The sequence below is a fragment of the Bubalus bubalis genome, chromosome 20, assembly GCF_019923935.1.
Source record: "Bubalus bubalis isolate 160015118507 breed Murrah chromosome 20, NDDB_SH_1, whole genome shotgun sequence".
Lineage (NCBI taxonomy): Eukaryota > Metazoa > Chordata > Mammalia > Artiodactyla > Bovidae > Bubalus > Bubalus bubalis.
Window position 1 is genome coordinate 17,829,561 of NC_059176.1, and position 17,617 is coordinate 17,847,177.

Below are 17,617 nucleotides of genomic sequence, written 5' to 3' on the forward strand. Positions count from 1 at the left end.
ATAAAAATAATTGTTTTAATGTAGCAATGGTAAGATCATGAGGTGACGCATGCTGTTGTTGAGTAAATGAAAATTATATGCTGCAAAGTATTTGGGAGTTAAAACACAAATGATAGGGATACCGCCTAGTAAAAATATTAATTGAACATTCTTATTGTAAGTAACTCAAAAGATGGACACAAATTTTGATTTATCCATTCTATTAGTGGACCTTAGTGTAAAATTTTAAGTCATTCATTTTTGTAGAGGTGTTTGGGTGGGCATATGCTTTTATTCCTTTTTCTATTTTTTGGAAAAAAATAGGAATAGAATGGATGGGTTGTATAACAGGGAAATTTTTAACATATTCCCTTGTTGGTGTGTAGATCTTCCCTTATAGCTCAGTTGGTAAAGAATCTGCCTGCAATGCAGAAGACATATATGTTTACAAGGTATATTTCAACATTGCTAGAGTCTTCTGAGTTCTAGTTCATGCATGAGCACTAAGTCGCTTCAGTCATGTCTGACTCTGTGACTCAGTGGACTGTAGCTCACCAGGCTTCTCTGTCCATGGATTCTCCAGGCCAAGAATACTGGAGCCAGTTGCTATATCCTCCTCCAGGGGGTCTTCTTGACCCAGGGATCAAACCTGTGTCTTATGTCTCCTGCTTTGGCAGGCAAGTTCTTTACTGCTAGCACCACCTGGGAAACCCAGGTTCTAGTAGGCTTCTTTTATAGATTCCTTGGAAGTTTCTACATAGAGGATAATGCCTATCTCTCACCTCTTGAGACCAACAGGCAAGTTTGTGAATGTCCTTCTTTTGACAATGATGGAAAGGCAAGAGAACAAAAAGCAACTCACCAGCTTGCACCAAGGACCATTTATGTGAGTGAGACTGTCTTGGACTCTCAGTTTTAGTTAATATGTCAGAAAAATGGCTCAGCTTAGCCAAGCCCAAATTCCAACCCATAGAATCCTAAAAAATAATAATAGTCTTTCTTTTAAGCCACAGAATTTTGGGGCTTGTATATTTTAAAGTAATTGATAAATAAGTCACAGACCAATTCAAACTACATAAACTATAGATACTTTAGAAACACATGTATACCTGTGGCGGATTCATTTTGATGTTTGACGAAACTAATACAATTATGTAAAGTTTAAAAATAAAATTTAAAAAAAAAATAAAAAAAACATATGTATACCATCATTTCTATATTTAAATCAAAATTAATGTATCTTTATATTATAAAATCTGTTCCATTGATTTGACACTAAATAAGTATCAGAAATATTATTTCTATTTAAATATCACATTTCCGATATATTTTTAAAAACTCACTATTTTATCCTGTAGCTAAGTGATTTTGTCTCATAGAAATTATTAATGCTTTTCTCATTTACATTTTGTTGCTTAGTTTAGTGGAATCATTCAAGTGCATTGTAAGTTATTTGTTAATATAAGCAGATTCTCTGTCCTGGTTGAATTTTCAGTCTTGGTTCTGTAAGGGTTAGAATCTGGACCCCTCAAAACCTTAAAGCCTTCAACAAGCATAAAAGCAAAGTACTAGGCTGAGTGCATAGGTAATCGCGCTGCTGCTGCTGCTTCTAAGTCGCTTCAGTGATGTCTGACTCTGTGCGACCCCATGGACCGCAGCCTACCAGACTCCTCCATCCATGGGATTTTCCAGGCAAGAGTACTGGAGTGGGGTGCCGTTGCCTTCTCCAGGTAATTGCAGTAGATGCTTTTTATTGCAGAGATCACAGAGAAATTCAGCCAGGGAAGCGAAGTTTCAAACTCACAACTGTTTGAAGGCCAGTTAGCCATGTCTCAGTCCAGCTGTCATTCTGTGTGCGTTATGTCTTATTGACCCACTTCTGCCTTTGGTGCAAGCAGGCAGTTTTCCAGTGGGCTCAATTTTGATGTCAAAGGTTAAATTGATTTGGAATTATCTGTGACCCTCAAATATAAAGTTGTAAAGCCACTTCTGTTAAGGTGAAGAAGATACAATGACTTTGAAATGGCACAGGATTTATAATAACTGATATTAAAAAATTTCTAAAAATCTCAGGCATCTTAAATACCATCTTCATGCCCTAGTTTTGAATCATATTGTAAATATACAATATGTAATATATATTGTATATAATATAATACAATATATTTATTAGATTTAAAATATATAAAGAGGAAACTAAAGTTATAAAACCATGCCATAGGATAAATTGTTGTAATAAGTCACCTTCATGAGGCTAAAATTTTTAAAAATATGTATTTTACTTGCAAAATTCTTAAGAAACTTTTAGAAAACAAGTTATTGATACAAGTTAGTTGAAGAATTCAAAATACAAAATTAGATATCATCCTTCATTTAGGAAAAGATGAGACTATTTAAAGACCCAGGTGGCTCAGTGGTAAAGAATCTGCCTGCATGCAGGAGATGCACGAGACACTGGTTTAATCCCTGGATTGGGAAGGTCTCCTGGAAAAGGGCATGGCAACCCACTCCAGTATTCTTGCCTGGAGTATCCCATGGACAGAGGAGCCTGGTGGGCTACAGTCCATAGGGTCACAAAGAGTTGGACATGACTGAAGTGACTGAACATACACATGTCATTATCGCAACATGAGAAAGAATTAGTATGTTAAAAAGTTAAAGAAATTTAAAGCTTCTAATATTAAACATTTTGAAGTTGTAAAAAACTGTGAATGTGACAATTAAATTAGCATGTTAACTTATTTAGTAAAATCAATAAAAAATACATTTATAATAAAGTATCAAAAGCAGTGACATAAGTCCATAAGATTCAAGTATCTACTCCAAATATTTGGTAGACTATGACCTCATGCGAAGAGTTGACTCATTGGAAAAGACTCATGCTGGGAGGGATTGGGGGCAAGAGGAGAAGGGGACGACAGAGGATGAGATGGCTGGATGGCATCACCGACTCGATGGATGTGAGTTTGAGTCAACTCTGGGAGTTGGTGATGGACAGGGAGGCCTGGCGTGCTGTGATTCATGGGGTCGCAAAGAGTCCGACATGATTGAGCAACTGATCTGATCTGATGCTGCTTAATAAATTTGAAAAATTAAAAAATCTTCCAATCACTTTTCTCAAGCCACCAAAGTGCTTAATGAAAATATGCCGACCAGGTGTGGTAGGATTTTGTTGTCAAAAAATTTTTTTAAAAATGTGATGATATAAAATTTGCAAACTTATTTTTAATTCTTAAAAAATGTAAATATCCATTAATTCTGTCACCTGAGTTACATTTCTAATGGTAAAAATTGTGATTCTTAACATTTTGACTGGAGATAATTGGGGATCCCCAAGATCCTTTTAAGTTCTGTGTAAGATAAGTACTATTTTCATAATAATACTTAGTTGTAACTTACCTTTTTAACCTTTTTGTATTCTGTATGTCCCTTCATGAATGTACCGAGTACAGAAAGCTTATTGACATGCTTTCTGATTCCACATTTTATTAACCCTTAAAAATACTAACACTTGTGAGCTTTAGTGTACTATTAAATTAGAATTTCCATAATTATCTGAAAAGTCTGTTAAACTTTTTCCCAATTATCTCTGTGGATACAGAATTTTTTAATATACCTCAACCAAAACAGCATATTATGACAAATGAGAAACAAGAACAGATATAACAATCCAGATCCTTACAATAAAACATTTAAAAAAAATACCTACTTGGATCTGCTGGTTCTTAGCTTCAATATGTGGGATCTAATTCCCTAATCAGGGATCAAACCTGGGCCCCCTGCATTGGGAGCATGTAGTTTTAGCCATTGGACCACCAGGGAAGTCTCTAAAAGATATCTTTTAAAATTTCAGAAATGTGAAGCAATGGCACTGTCACAGTTTTTTGCTTTGAAATAGCATATTTTTTTAAAATATATGCTGTTTATGTTAAGGTATCTGCCTGCATACGGGAAACCTGCATTCGATCCCTGGTTTGGGAAGATGCCCTGGAGAAGGGAATGGCAACCCACTCCAGTCTTCTTGCCTGGAGAATGCCATGGATAGAGGCTAGAGTCCATGGGATCAAAGAGTCAGACACAGCTGAGCAAGTAACACTCTCCCACTTTCACTGTGTTAACGCGTATATCCTTCATAAAGTCTTTTTTGACAAAAATAATATAGACTTGGGTAGATAATTCCAACCGAAATCTGAAGAATAAATGACACTTGTGCTCCTTTAATATGTAGTAAGATTCGCTCTCCTTTAAGTCTTTCATGCTGTAGAAAAATAGAGACAGTGAGCGCAGTAGTGACAACAAACTGCAAGTTTGATTATCTGCTGTGTTAAGAGTATTTCTTGTACAATATCTGTAAACATTTTACATGACTGACAATTTTTATTGTTAGTGCTTGACATAATGTCACTTAACTTGTCAGAAGTGATCTCCTCTACAACAGACATTTGTAATGAAGGTACTAACAAGAACTGTGGTGGTTGTAAAATAGAGGTTTGACCTTAAGTTACTTTGCTGAGCTTTCGATGATTCAATTTCAATAGTAGAAGTTGAAAGATTTTACAGTTTTTAAGGCATAAAACATTTAGCTGTATGCACAGGAATCCACTCAACAATGAGTAGTTCTGAAAAATATTCAGAAGCGCAGCAATGCCTATTATATATTTTTTAAGTGTGAAGAGAAGTTATTTTTAGAAACAGTAAACTATAAGACACAAAATGTGTTCCAAAAAAAAAAAAAAATCCAATTTAACGAAAGTTAAGCTAGCAAGAGCCAAATTATTTGTAGGTTGTTAAAAAATGGACCTGTTGTGCTCAATTATAACCTCAACATAAACATAAGTACTTTTTTGAACAACAATAAAGAGTTTTAAATTCTACCTTGTCTTTTGCTTTTGAAATTAACTCAATCATGTTGCATGTTTATTGAAACTCTTTCAGGTGAACATCTGAGTTCAGTAACTGCAAATCTAACCCTTACGGCAAAATAGCAGGAGACAAGGATAAATGGTAGAAATAAACAATCACCTTTCAAAACCTTCTGAGAAGAAATGCATAGATCATACATCTGCCGCTAATCCTCAATCCCTTCTTTGTTACAAACTGCAAACACAGCTTCCTCTTGAGAAGTATTAGGCCTTAGTAAAAAAAAAAAAAAAAAAGTTGCATATTTTTCCCTGACGATATCCAAAATACTATAGTCCTATGAACAGCTTTTGATGTTGTAATCAAAATGACCTATCTTACATGTGAATATTATCTTTTATTCCATTTTCAAATTAAACCATCATATGACACTTGCACACCCTACACTTATAACTTAAGATTTAAATATTGCTATATTTAATTCATCCTACTGCACTCCAGAAACAATATTTTTGGTTGAAAATAAATGGATGACTTTGTGCCTTAAATAATTATTTGAAAAGCAATTGCAGGTGCTTGATGCCACGATACAGACATAAACCAGTCTTTTGAATACTTGGGAGGTAATTTTATTTAATTAAAACTAGAAAACCAATTGGTCTATAAGCCTTTACCTTATTCTTAGCCTCAAGAATCAACACCCAAATGCAAGATTGATTTTAATTTTTGTTTTTATTTTGTTGTGCTAGGTCATAGTTCAGGCATATGGGACCTTGAGCCATTGCAGCATGTGGGACCTTTTTGTTGTGGCCTGAAACTCTTAGTTGCAGCATATGGGATCTAGTTCCTTGACCTGGAGTTAACCCTGGTCCCCTGCATTGGAAACATGGGGTCTTAGGCACTGGACCACCACAGAAGTCCTGCAAGAATTATTTTAAAAGAAATACTATTTTCTAATAGTGTGAGAAACTGCAAGCATAAGGAAAATACATTGTGATTAATTGATGGAAATTTTTTTAAAAGTAAATATAAACTTTTTTTTTGCCATGATCTTGGTTTTTTATTTTTATTTTTTTAAATTTTATTTTATTTTTAAACTTTACAAAATTGTATTAGTTTTGCCAAATATCAAAATGAATCCGCCACAGGTATACATGTGTTCCCCATCCTGAACCCTCCTTCCTCCCCATACCATCCCTCTGGGTCGAATATATAAAACATTTAGCAAGATGATAATTTTTTTCAATTCATCTATTCCTTGAATTCATGTAAATAATACCTCCCAATAAAAGCAGAGAAAATCCACAACAGCACTTGTTTTTAACAAAAAATAATAATCATGTATGTCACATAAATTCAAGAAATGTAACATCGGTATGTCAGTGACGGACTAGACTGAATCTAGTTACCAAGGTCCAGAGTAGTGTTCTTAAGAAATGTTCTAATTTTGAAAGAGATAAGTAAAAGATTATTATTATATTCTTGCAACCCCAACAAAACTCTTTAGGCTAAAAGAGGCCAAGAAAACATGGGCATCAATTTTTCTTGAGAGTTTGTTCAAAATTATGGATCAAGTTTCTGGAAAGTTTCAGCTTGTGGCATAGAGCTATTAATAATTTGAATTCAGCCCTCCACTCCACAACACTTTCCCAAGGGCATCCTTTGTCTCTTTTGGGAAGAAGATTGCTTCCCTACCCACTACAAGTGCTAAAACATACAAAGTACACTTTAGAGTAAAACTATCTGACCTATCCATATTAGAATCAGTAAATAATTTTAGATTAAAGCATTTCATAGGTAAAAAATCAATATAATAAAAATTTGAATCAACTGTATAATATCTGTATTTTAAATATGCTGTACTTGAAACATAGCCTATATACATAAAAGTTAACATAAAATAGCATGAATTATTGAAGAAATCTGTTATTACAGTGGGAGATTTAAATGGAATTTTCATTAATTGACAGATAAAACAGATAATAACTAGCAAAATAGTATTGAACAGCACAGTAACATATGATATAGAAAACCTGTAAAGAATTCCACTTTCAATAATTGTTCCTTATTTGCAAGCACATATGGAACATATGCATGTAGGAGTTATGATGCAAATCTCAGCAATTTCATTGACAATTTATTATGCATATTGTATTCTTTAGCTACAATGTAATTAAATTGGAAGTTAGTTTTCAAATAATGAATTAAAAGCCAATATATTTGTAACTTAAAAATACTTAATTGAATTATATAATCTTGAATCAAATAATTTATCAGATATGAATTATAAATTTATATTTAAAGCATTTTAAATCAAGCATACATGAAGGACTAATCAAAATTTATCATATATCATACAAGTACAGTTTCAGTTTCACATTCATAGTACTAAAAGGCACTTGAAAAGCAGGTAAAAAATATTTTGATCTGGCAGCAGTTTCTAACACATACAAAAAATGTTAAGTGACTAAAGATTAAGCTTGAAGTAAATTGAAGGAAGTCTTTAGCAAATATAAAGCAGAAATAACTGAAATATGGAAAGAGGAAAGAAAAGATTTGTTCTTTGAAAACTATCAAAATAGTTTTTGATTAAAAAAAAACATACTATTACAATCAGGCAAACAAGCAAAAAAGATCTTTGGTTAATTAGGAATGAAGAGAACTGATCTCATAAATCATATCTTCAACACATTAATTTAGGAGACCCTGAAAACATTTCCATTTAAAATCAAGAAGCTGACAAGATGATTTTTACCACTAAATTTATTATCATTGTTTTGAAAGTCATAGTGATATAATAAGAAAAGGAAAATATAAAAATATTAAGAAGATGGAAGTAAAATGTGCATTATTTGCACACCATGTGATTATATAGGAAAAAAATACACTTAAAAGCTAAAATTAATCAGTGTACAAAAGATCTCAATGTATGGAGTCTATTGCATTTCTATACAATAGAATTATTAGTTCTCAAATATTAGAGTTGTAATTTTAAAATGTCACATTTTACTATTGCAAAAAATCTATATGCAAAAGATCTATATTGTAAAAGATATATCTATATCCCAGGCCCCTCTGACTATGGGATTCTCTAGACAAGAATACTGGAGTGTGTTGCCATTCTGTTCTTCCCAAATACATAGTATATAGAATTACACAACAGAATTATAAAAAGTTACACAATAGGCATTTACTTAACTGTAAATCTTATTAAGTCTATAATTATTATAACCATAATTTGCCAGTAAATCACTTGTAATAAGAGCATCAGACTCAAATTTAACAGGTGAGCTGTTATAACTTTTCAAGGAACATGTATATCACCGCATAAACAATTACGATTTTGTAGACATAAAATATCAATACATAAAATCTCATGTCCTGCTATAACTAAAACACAAATTAATAAAATGTTATGTGAATTATGTTTCAAAAAGTGAAAAAAAAATCCCCAAACTATAAGAACCTGAATTCTCTCTGTTGGAAACAAGGGGAAAGACATCTCCTCTGTTTACTATGAACTTCCCCAGAGGCTCAGTGGTAAAAGAAATCACTTCTAATGCAGAAGATAAAAGAGATGCAGGTTGATCCTGGGTGGAGAATATCCCGTGGAGTAGGAAATGGCAACCCTCTCCAGTATTATTGCCTGTAATAATCTATGAACATAGGAGCATGGCCGGCTACAGTCCATGGGTTGCAAAGAGTTGGATATATGAGCATTCATGCATGCACATGTCCTTTTACTTACAGCATTTATTAAGAAAATTAATTGTATCTTTTTGTTCTGTTCATTGGAAATGTGTGTATATCTCAAGGATCTGAAAGTCATCACTTTGAAATGTAGTCATCAAGGAAACAGTGCTCCTATCTCCCTCTTTCTCTAGAAAGGTAAGAGCCAAAATTTGTTGGCATCTAGCTCCAAGATGCCAGAGAAGGCAATGGCACCCCACTCCAGTACTCTTGCCTGGAAAATCCCGTGGACGGAGGAGCCTGATGGGCTGCAGTCCATGGGGTCGCTAAGAGTCGGACACGACTGAGCAACTTCACTTTCACTTTTCACTTTCATGCACTGGAGAAGGAAATGGCAACCCACTCCAGTGTTCTTGCCTGGAGAATCCCAGGGACGGTGGAGTCTGGTGGGCTGCCGTCTATGGGGTCGCACAGAGTCGGACACGACTGAAGCGACTCAGCAGCAGCAGCAAGAGCTCCAAGATGCAAACATCCCTCCTTCCTAAGGGTGCATGCATGCATGCATGCTAAGTCGCTTCAGTTATGTCTGACTCTGTGTGACCCCATGGAGAGCAGCCCACCAGGCTCCTCCGTCCACAGCATTCTCTAGGCAAGAATACTGGAGTGGGTCGCCATTTCCTTCTCCATCCCTAAGGATATGAGAAGCTTATTTTTTATTTGAATAAATACAATTAGCTAACACAGAAGTGAAGTGGAGTCTCTCAATTGTGTTCGACTCTTTGCGCCCCTGTGGACTGTAGCCTACCAGGCTTCTCCGTCCATGGGATTCTCCAGGCAAGAATACTGGAGTGGGTTACCATTTCCTTCTCCAGGGGATCTTCCCGACCCAGGGATCAAACCTAGGTCTCCCGCATTGGAGGCAGATGCTTTAACCTCTGAGCCACCAGGGAAGTCCAGCTAACACAGAAAACCACTCCAAAAACCAAGTGAATTTAGGATTGTCTATGTCTGACAAATAGATCGTGTGGTCAAGTCCTATTATTTGAGGACTAGGTACTGTTTATCTTGAGAACATGTGTGAGGTGTGTTATATTTGCTTGCCTACATAAAGAAGGTGAGATTTCTTTCAGTCTTTGCAGTCCCTTTAGTAGATTATTTGTGATGCAGTCCACATTGTGGTTTAATGCTTATTCATTAATAAAATTATTTTCTTTCACATCTCTACTTGAGTGGAGAGGTTTTCTGGTTTGGAGGGAGACTGTAATTATGTTTCCCCAACAATTCTGATGATGAAGACTGTCTGGCAGCTATTGATCAAGGCTAGTGAAAGATCTATGGCCACACCAGTCAGTTCAGAGACCTTCCCTCCATTATAAGTTCCCCTTCTGGCTCTCCACTCTGTTGGAATACTAGCTGTAGTAACCACCCTTTCCAAATTCAAGATTTTATTATTGAATAAGCTTGGGTAATTTGGCCCTAAAATCCCATCAGAAACACCACATAGTTGGAAAATATGAGAAGCTAGTAATGGTACCTTCAGGTATTACTCTTAAAAAGCCAATATATGTCTGTCATATTTAAAATGAGTATATGGCAATTCAGTCTTGCACTAGCCAAGGGATTTTTTTTTTAATTTTGATGAATTAATATATTGTATTACTTTGGCAGTCCTCATCTCAAGCAAATATATTACTGGCATTTATAGGATGGTTATCATTCTAAGAAAAATGATTTGGGATAAACAGGAGAAAAGATTGAGGAAAATAGAAGAAGAAATATAAGAATTAATGGTGCTGTCCCTTTCACAGAACCTTCCTCCTCTTTTCTTTGCTGTCTCTGCTTCTCCTGCATTTCTTTACCCCTCCCTGCTTCAGTCTGACTCCTGGGGAAGGGGAGGTGATGGTCTTTTAGTTGGTGGTTGCCTTCACTTGTGTATTTTCATGTGAAAAGTGTGGAGGACACAGCTTTAGTTCCTAATTATTTATGTGCCCTGTGTGAGGACACAGGTTTCTGTTCCTGGGGGCTTAGCCCAAAGTTCATACATTAGACCACCTTCCACCTTCTAGAGTCTCTTCTTATCCACATACCATGGAGCTAGGAAAAGAGATCTAATCAGGGACTAAGGATAACTTGGATAACTGTGGCCCCTATGAAGGCAACAGGATGGAGAGTTGCTACTCTCCATATCTGTAAAAAAAATCAATCAAACAAGGCATTCATCTGATAAATGTAAACACAGAAAGAGAGAAAAAAGTGCTGTATAATTTAATTTTGTTGTTGTTTTGTTGCAGTGCTAGGAAAACCAGCTCTCTTTGGATCCCCAGCAAAACTATTGCCCTGAGAAGCTACCCAGGCCTAAAGGTACCTCTGTTTCTATCTATGTGAATTAAAGTTAATTGAGCCTAATATGAAATATTGACATAATATCTGGTTTAGCATTGTTGAGAATTAATAATATAATGTATGCAAATCTCCTGATATATTTTTGGCACTTAACAGGCATTTATTTAATGATAGATCTTATTAAGGTTATAATTATCATAATCATAATTTGCCAATGAATCACTTATAATAAGAGCATCAGACTCAACATTTAATAAGTGAGCTGCTTTAATCTTTTAAGGAGCATATACATCACTGACATAAACAATTAAGTTATCTTTTATTGTGGAAATAAAACACTAATAAATCAAGTCTAATATCCAGCTAAAATGAAAATATACCACAATGATTTTTTTTAATTTCAAAGATGCTAGTGGGACCCGATAATTTACTGAGATATTAATTTGTGTTGTATTCTCCTTTGTACTCTCCATACCCCGTTGAAGTGGGTAGAGACACTGTGAGTTTTCTTGCCCCTTCTTTTGTGTTGCAGGCTAAATAAGAGAAGCATGGATACAACTGTGTTCCTGATTTTGGGGTTCTAGATACTTAATGTTCCTGAGGGTATTTTCCTGATAGAGAAGAGAAACAGGTGGATGGCTTTTAAACTTGTGAAAAAGGGAGGGAAGCTCCCCTAAGATCCTAATTGATGCTAACATGAAAGATATGCTGTGACTGACGTTCTTGAGATAGCAGGATGAGAGTTCTTAAATATTGAGGGGAGTGTCTGAGTGTGAACCTTAAGGAAATGGGAGCTTGGACTCCATGGCTCCAACTCTTAGAACTGAAAAATCCAAGTCCTTATGATCTGGAAAGTTAGCTTACAGAAATGATGACATAATCAAGAAAAAAATTACACTTTGTTTAGTTTGTAATCACTGCTTAAGACTCCTTGATTCTTCTGTAAAGAGTCTCAATAATGACAGTGATTTTCCTAACAGGCTGTACAGGTTCTGAGCCATGTTTAATCTGACTAAAAAAATATAGATTTATTTGATGTGTTATCTCTTGCATGGGTGTAAAGTTGGGTGTAAAGTTCACATAAAAGAGAGTTTAGTATTTTATTTTTTCTGGCAATCCACTCTTTTTAAAATTTATTTTGCTGAAGTACAGTTACTATTAATGTTGTATTAATTTCTGCTGTACAGAAAAATGACTCATTTACATATATACACATACATATGTTTATTTTTAATTTCCTTTCCTATTATGGCTTAACACAGGATGTTGAATATAGTCCCCTGTGCTATATAGTAGGACCTCATTGTTTATCCATTCTGTATTTAATAGTTCTCATCTGGCAATTCACTCATTTTCTTTAAGCTTTTAATTTTATATTGGAGTATAGTTGATTAGCTGTGTTGTGTTATTTTCAGGTGTGATTCAGCAAAGTGATTCAGTTACACATATACATGTATCTATTCTTTTTCAAATTCTTTTCCCATTCAAGTTATAACATAATATTGAGCAGAGTTCCCTGTGCTATACAGTAGGTCGTCATTGGTCATCCATTTTAAATATAGCAGTGTGTACATGTCAATCCCAAACTCCCTAACTGTTCCTCCTCCCCACCATCCCCCCAGTAGTTTAGTATTTTAATATAACAATCTATCAACTAAAGATATCAAAGTACCAAAATAACCTTAAGTGTTGCATAAAACAAATTTGACATTTCTTCTTACTACTTATATTTTTTGTCTCTCTCAGTTAGACAAATCATGGCACTTCCATCTTAATTCTCCTATTTAACTGTAAATATAAGGAGCCCAACAGCTCAGCCAGGTTCTATGAAGAGCCCTTACTCTGTGCTACATGAGTCACATATTATAGGAAATTGAAGACCTATATTGAAGACCATCTGGGCCTGTGAGTATAACTTTTCCTGGGTCCAAAATGGGAGATAACATGGACTTGTCCTTTGATGCCACTGCCTTCTTTCCTGCAACATCTTTAAAAGCCTACATTTAAAGTATTTGGTTTAAAAATTGATTCCATTGAATTAAACATCAAGGGGGAGAAAGAAGAAAGAAAATAGGTAAAGTATAAAATCCTCAAACTAACCTGAAATATATTCTGCAACAAAGATGTCATGCTGACGGGCTGGTTGATTAGAACAGACATTTTGAGTTCAGTGATCCAGCAGCCCTTAGGAGTCCTGGGAGAGAGCTGCCAATTCTGAGAAATACATTTTTTTTCTGTTTGGCTTTACTGATTAGTTGAAATAGTGTTGCCGAGGCCCAAATTTCAGTCACATTTTTATTGTTGCTCTGCCATTATAACGCTTCTAAGGTGTGTCCCTTCCTAGTCTTATCACCGATGCTTACCTCCTCATAGTGTCATGTGAGGAGGGACCACAGAAGCACCAGATTTCCGCTTTAAGAAAACCCTGGGGCTTCCTGAACAGCTGCTTTTCAAAGCTGTTGATTTGCAGTATAAAAATTGATCCAAATGGTTTGTTCTCCATCTGTCTCGTGGTCTGCTCTTGCTCCTCCAATTAGGAGGTGCTAGTTAGCTCTGCTGGTAGCTCTTCTTTTGCTGTTTTCTCAATAAACGGAATTGCATGTTGAAGGTATTGCCTCTGATCAGTCTAGCCCCTCTGCATTTGACCAGGGGAAAACATAATCAACAATAATAACAACATAAATTTCTAATCTATACAATGTACATCATCCTTATTCTCATTTTTGGATATAAGAGTATCTAGAAGCTTTAAAAAAAAATTTCAGTGCACATGTGGATGGAGCATAAAACAGATCCCTGAGTGACCCATGTACAAAAGTAGGCATTACATCTATTCCTGTCAACATACATAATAACTTAAAACAATATTTTAACTAGGTGATCCCTGATCACTCTAGTCAGGAGTATGTCATTTTTCAGATAAACTTCAGCTCTGAAAGAGTTTTCCTGAGAGCCTTACTTCTGTTTTCTACAATTTACATTCATTCCATAGACAGTGAATGTTGAATTGCTGAATGAATTGATTAATAAATAAATTCACCAATAATCTGTGGAAATGGAAGAGTTAGAAAATGGTAAATAGGATGAAAAACTTGTGTAAAGGAAACCATTACACTTTATGCCACCAGAAGTTTCTTTTAAGTAATGAAGGAAATAAAGTAGGGATGGGAAACAAAAATATTTTTTAAATAATCTTGTGGCATAAACTAAATTTTTCATGTAAAATGTATATAACATTTTAAATAGTCATCCTGATATATCATTGATTTTATATTAAGTGGAAGATTTTAGGATATAAGGTGGAAAAACTGCCTGGCAATGTTCACAGTCAACTGTTTGCAATGCTAATTTATTCCAAAAAGTTCAAGCTGAAGAGGATTAATGCTGGTGTCTATATATAACTGCATTTCAAGAAACAGTGACTGTTGTACAGTAGGTACAAAGCTGAGTCAGCATCTTCCAGTTCTGACTGATAATTTTTTTTTTTTTTAATCCTGTTTATCTTCTCCCCTTGGAGCAGCTGAGGGATACATACACTTTTTATTAGGTAGAAAAGCAGTAATGGCTTTCTTAGTATCTGAGCTCAGCAGCAAAGAAGTCTGCAATTATAGCAAAAAGAAAAGAAACAAACAAACAAACAAACAAAGCTTGCCCCAGTTTTACTTAGAAGCCTGCAACTCGTGTTCATTTTTTCAATGAAAGAGACAGTGAACTGTATCCTCTATATGCAGTCTCTTGAGAAGGAATGATAAATCTGGCAGATACAATAGGCCAGTAGGAAAGTTAAGAGACCAGGAATTATAAGTAGCTAATTATGAGTATTCACTAGTTGATTTCACAGAATCTCTCTTAAAAGAAGTGAGTTAGTATAGAATTATATTTCATCTAGCTCAATTTTTGTCCTTATTCATGAAATTTTTTATTCTACAAACTGAGTCACGGATGCACAAAAACAAAGATTAAAAAAAATACATGTATTTTTCTTCTAACTAGAATTTTTGACCTGTATAATACATAATGTGTCATGGTTATTGTCAAAAGATTGGATTTTAGCACAACTGTATCAGTTGAAGCATGGATAGTAAACAGTGATGGTTTTAATTATTATATAATATTAGAATGAAAGCTGACCATTTCCAGTCCTGTGGCCACTGTTGAGTTTTCCAAATTAGCTGGCATATTGAGTGCAGCACTTTCACAGCATTATCTTTTAGGATTTGAAATAGCTCAGCTGGAATTCCATCACCTCCACTAACTTAGTTCATAGCAATGCTTCCTAAGCCCACTTGACTTCACAGTCCAGGGTATCTGGCTCTAGGTGAGTGGCCACACTAGCATGGGTTTCCAGCTCATTAAAACTTTCTATATAGTTCTTCTGTGTATTCTTGCCACCTCTTCTAATATTTTCTGCTTCTGTTAGGTCCATAGAGTTTCTGTCCTTTATTGTACCCATCTTTACATGAAATGTTCCCTTGGTATCTCTAATTTTCTTTAAGAGGTCTCTAGTTTTTCCCATTCCATTATTTTCCTCTATTTCTTTGAATTGTTCACTTAAGAAGTCTGTCTTATCTCTCCTTGCTATTTTTTGTAACTCTGCATTTAGATGGATATATCTTTCCTTTTCTCCTTTCCCTTTCACTTCTCTTCTTTTCACAGCTATTTATAAGGCCTCCTCAGACAATCATATTTGCTTCTTGCAGTTCTTTTTCTTGGGGATGGTTTTGATCACTGCCTCCTCTACAATGTTACAAACTTCTGTCCATAGTTCTCCAGGCACTCTATCAGATCTAATCCCTTAAATCTATTTGTGACTTCCACTGTATAATATTAAGGGATTTGATTTAGGTCATACCTGAATGGTGTAGTAATTTCCCCTACTTTCTTCAACTGAAGCTGAATTTTCCAATAAGGATTTCATGATCCGAGCCACAATCAACTCATCTTGTTTTTGCTCTCTGTACAGAGTTTCTCCATCTTTGGCTGGAAAGAATATAATCAATCTGATTTCAAGATTGACTATTTGGTGATGCCCATGTGTAGAATTGTCTCCTGTGTTGTTGGAAGAGGGTGTTTACCAGTGCATTCTCTTGACAAAATTCCATTAGCCTTTGTCCTGCTTCATTTTGTCTTCCAAGGCCAACCTTGCCTGTTACTCCAGGTATCTCTTTTCTGACTACTTTTGCATTCTAGTCCCCTGTGATGAGAAGGACATCTCTTTTTGGTGTTAGTTCTAGAATCTTGTAGGTCTTTATAGAACCATTTGACTTCATCTTCTTCGACATTAGTGGTTGGGGCATCAACTTGGATTACTGTGATATTGACAGTTTGCCTTGGAAACAAACCAAGACCTTTCTGTTGATTTTGAGATTGATCCCAAGTACTGCCTTTCGGACTTGTTCATTGACTATGATAGTTACTTCATTTCTTCTAAGTGATTCTTGACCACAGCAGTAGACATAATTTGTTGTTCACTCACTCAGTTGTTTCTGACTCGTTGTGACCCCATGGACAGCAACATGCAAGGCATCCCTGTCCTTTAGCATCTCCTGGAGCTTGCTCAAACTTATGTCCATTGAGTCGGTGATCCCATCCGACCATCTTGTCCTCTGTCTCCCCCTTCTCCTCTTGCCTTCAATCTTTCCCAGAATCAGGGTCTTTTCTAATGAATTGGCTCTTCACATCAGATGGACAAAGTATTGGAGCTTCAACTTCAGCATCAGTCCTTCCGGTTGAATATTCAGGGTTGATTTTCCTTTAGATTGACTAGTTTGATCTCCTTGCAGTCAAGGGACTCTCAAGAGTCTTCTCTAACACCACCATTTGAAAAGATCAGTTCTTTGGCCCTCAGCTTTCTTTATGGTACAAATCTCACATGGATATGTGGCTATTAGAAAAACCATAGCTTTGACTATACAGACCTTTGTTGGCAAAGTAATGTCTTTGCTTTTTAATATGCTGTCTAGGTTTGTCATTGCTTTTCTTCCAAGGAGCAAGCATCTTTAAATTTCGTGACTGCAGTCACCATCTGCAGTGATTCTGGAGCCTAAGAAAATAAAGTCTGTCACTGTTTCCATAGTTTCCCCATCTATTTGCAATGAAGTGATGGGACAGGATACCATGATCTTGGTTTTTTGAATGTTGAGTTTTAAGCCAGCTTTTTCACTCTCCTCTTTCACCTTCATCTGCATCATCTGAATTAAATTTGCCCTTTCCCATCCATTTTAGTTCACTGATTCCTAAAATGTCGATGTTCACTCTTCCACTTGCTATTTGGTCACTTCCAACTTACCTCGACTTATGCAACTAACATTGCAGGTTCCCATGCAATATTGTTCTTTACAGCATCCATCTTTAGTTTCTCCACCAGACATATCCACAACTGGGTGTCGTTTCTGCTTTGGCTCAGCCTCTTCATTCCTTCTAGATCTATTTCTCCACTTTTCTTCAGTAGCATATTTGACACCTACTATATGTGGGGGCTCATTTCCTATATATATATTTTTTTATATATTATCTTTATAAATTATATATATATATATATATCAGTCTCTAAGTAACCTACATAAATGTATGTCTGACAAATAAGATGTTGGAAATATTTACCTTTGTAAAGTATTTAATGCTGCTTTATTTTTAAAGTTAAGGTTAATTGTATTTAATTTAGGGTGTCTATAGTTCATTGTTTGTTTTCATGTTTTAAGGAAAGTGCACCTGTGATTGGTGTAGTGTACTTTCAGATAGTTCA

The 17,617-nt window shown here is 35.4% G+C and overlaps 1 protein-coding gene across 6 annotated transcripts in view; it reads left to right on the forward strand.

Moving 5' to 3' along the window:
- The window catches only part of LOC102411273 (DBH-like monooxygenase protein 1), a 321,541-nt gene that overhangs the window by 23,059 nt on the left and 280,865 nt on the right, over positions 1–17,617 (forward strand). For 4 of the 6 annotated variants that reach the window (XM_044932879.2, XM_044932880.2, XM_044932878.2 and 1 more), the window contains exons 2-3: positions 10,821–10,890; positions 12,619–12,777. The gene's annotated coding sequence lies outside the window, so the exon portion shown is untranslated. The remainder of the gene's footprint in view (positions 1–10,820; positions 10,891–12,618; positions 12,778–17,617) is intronic. The other 2 variants (XM_044932882.2, XM_044932881.2) reach the window with 1 other exon arrangement.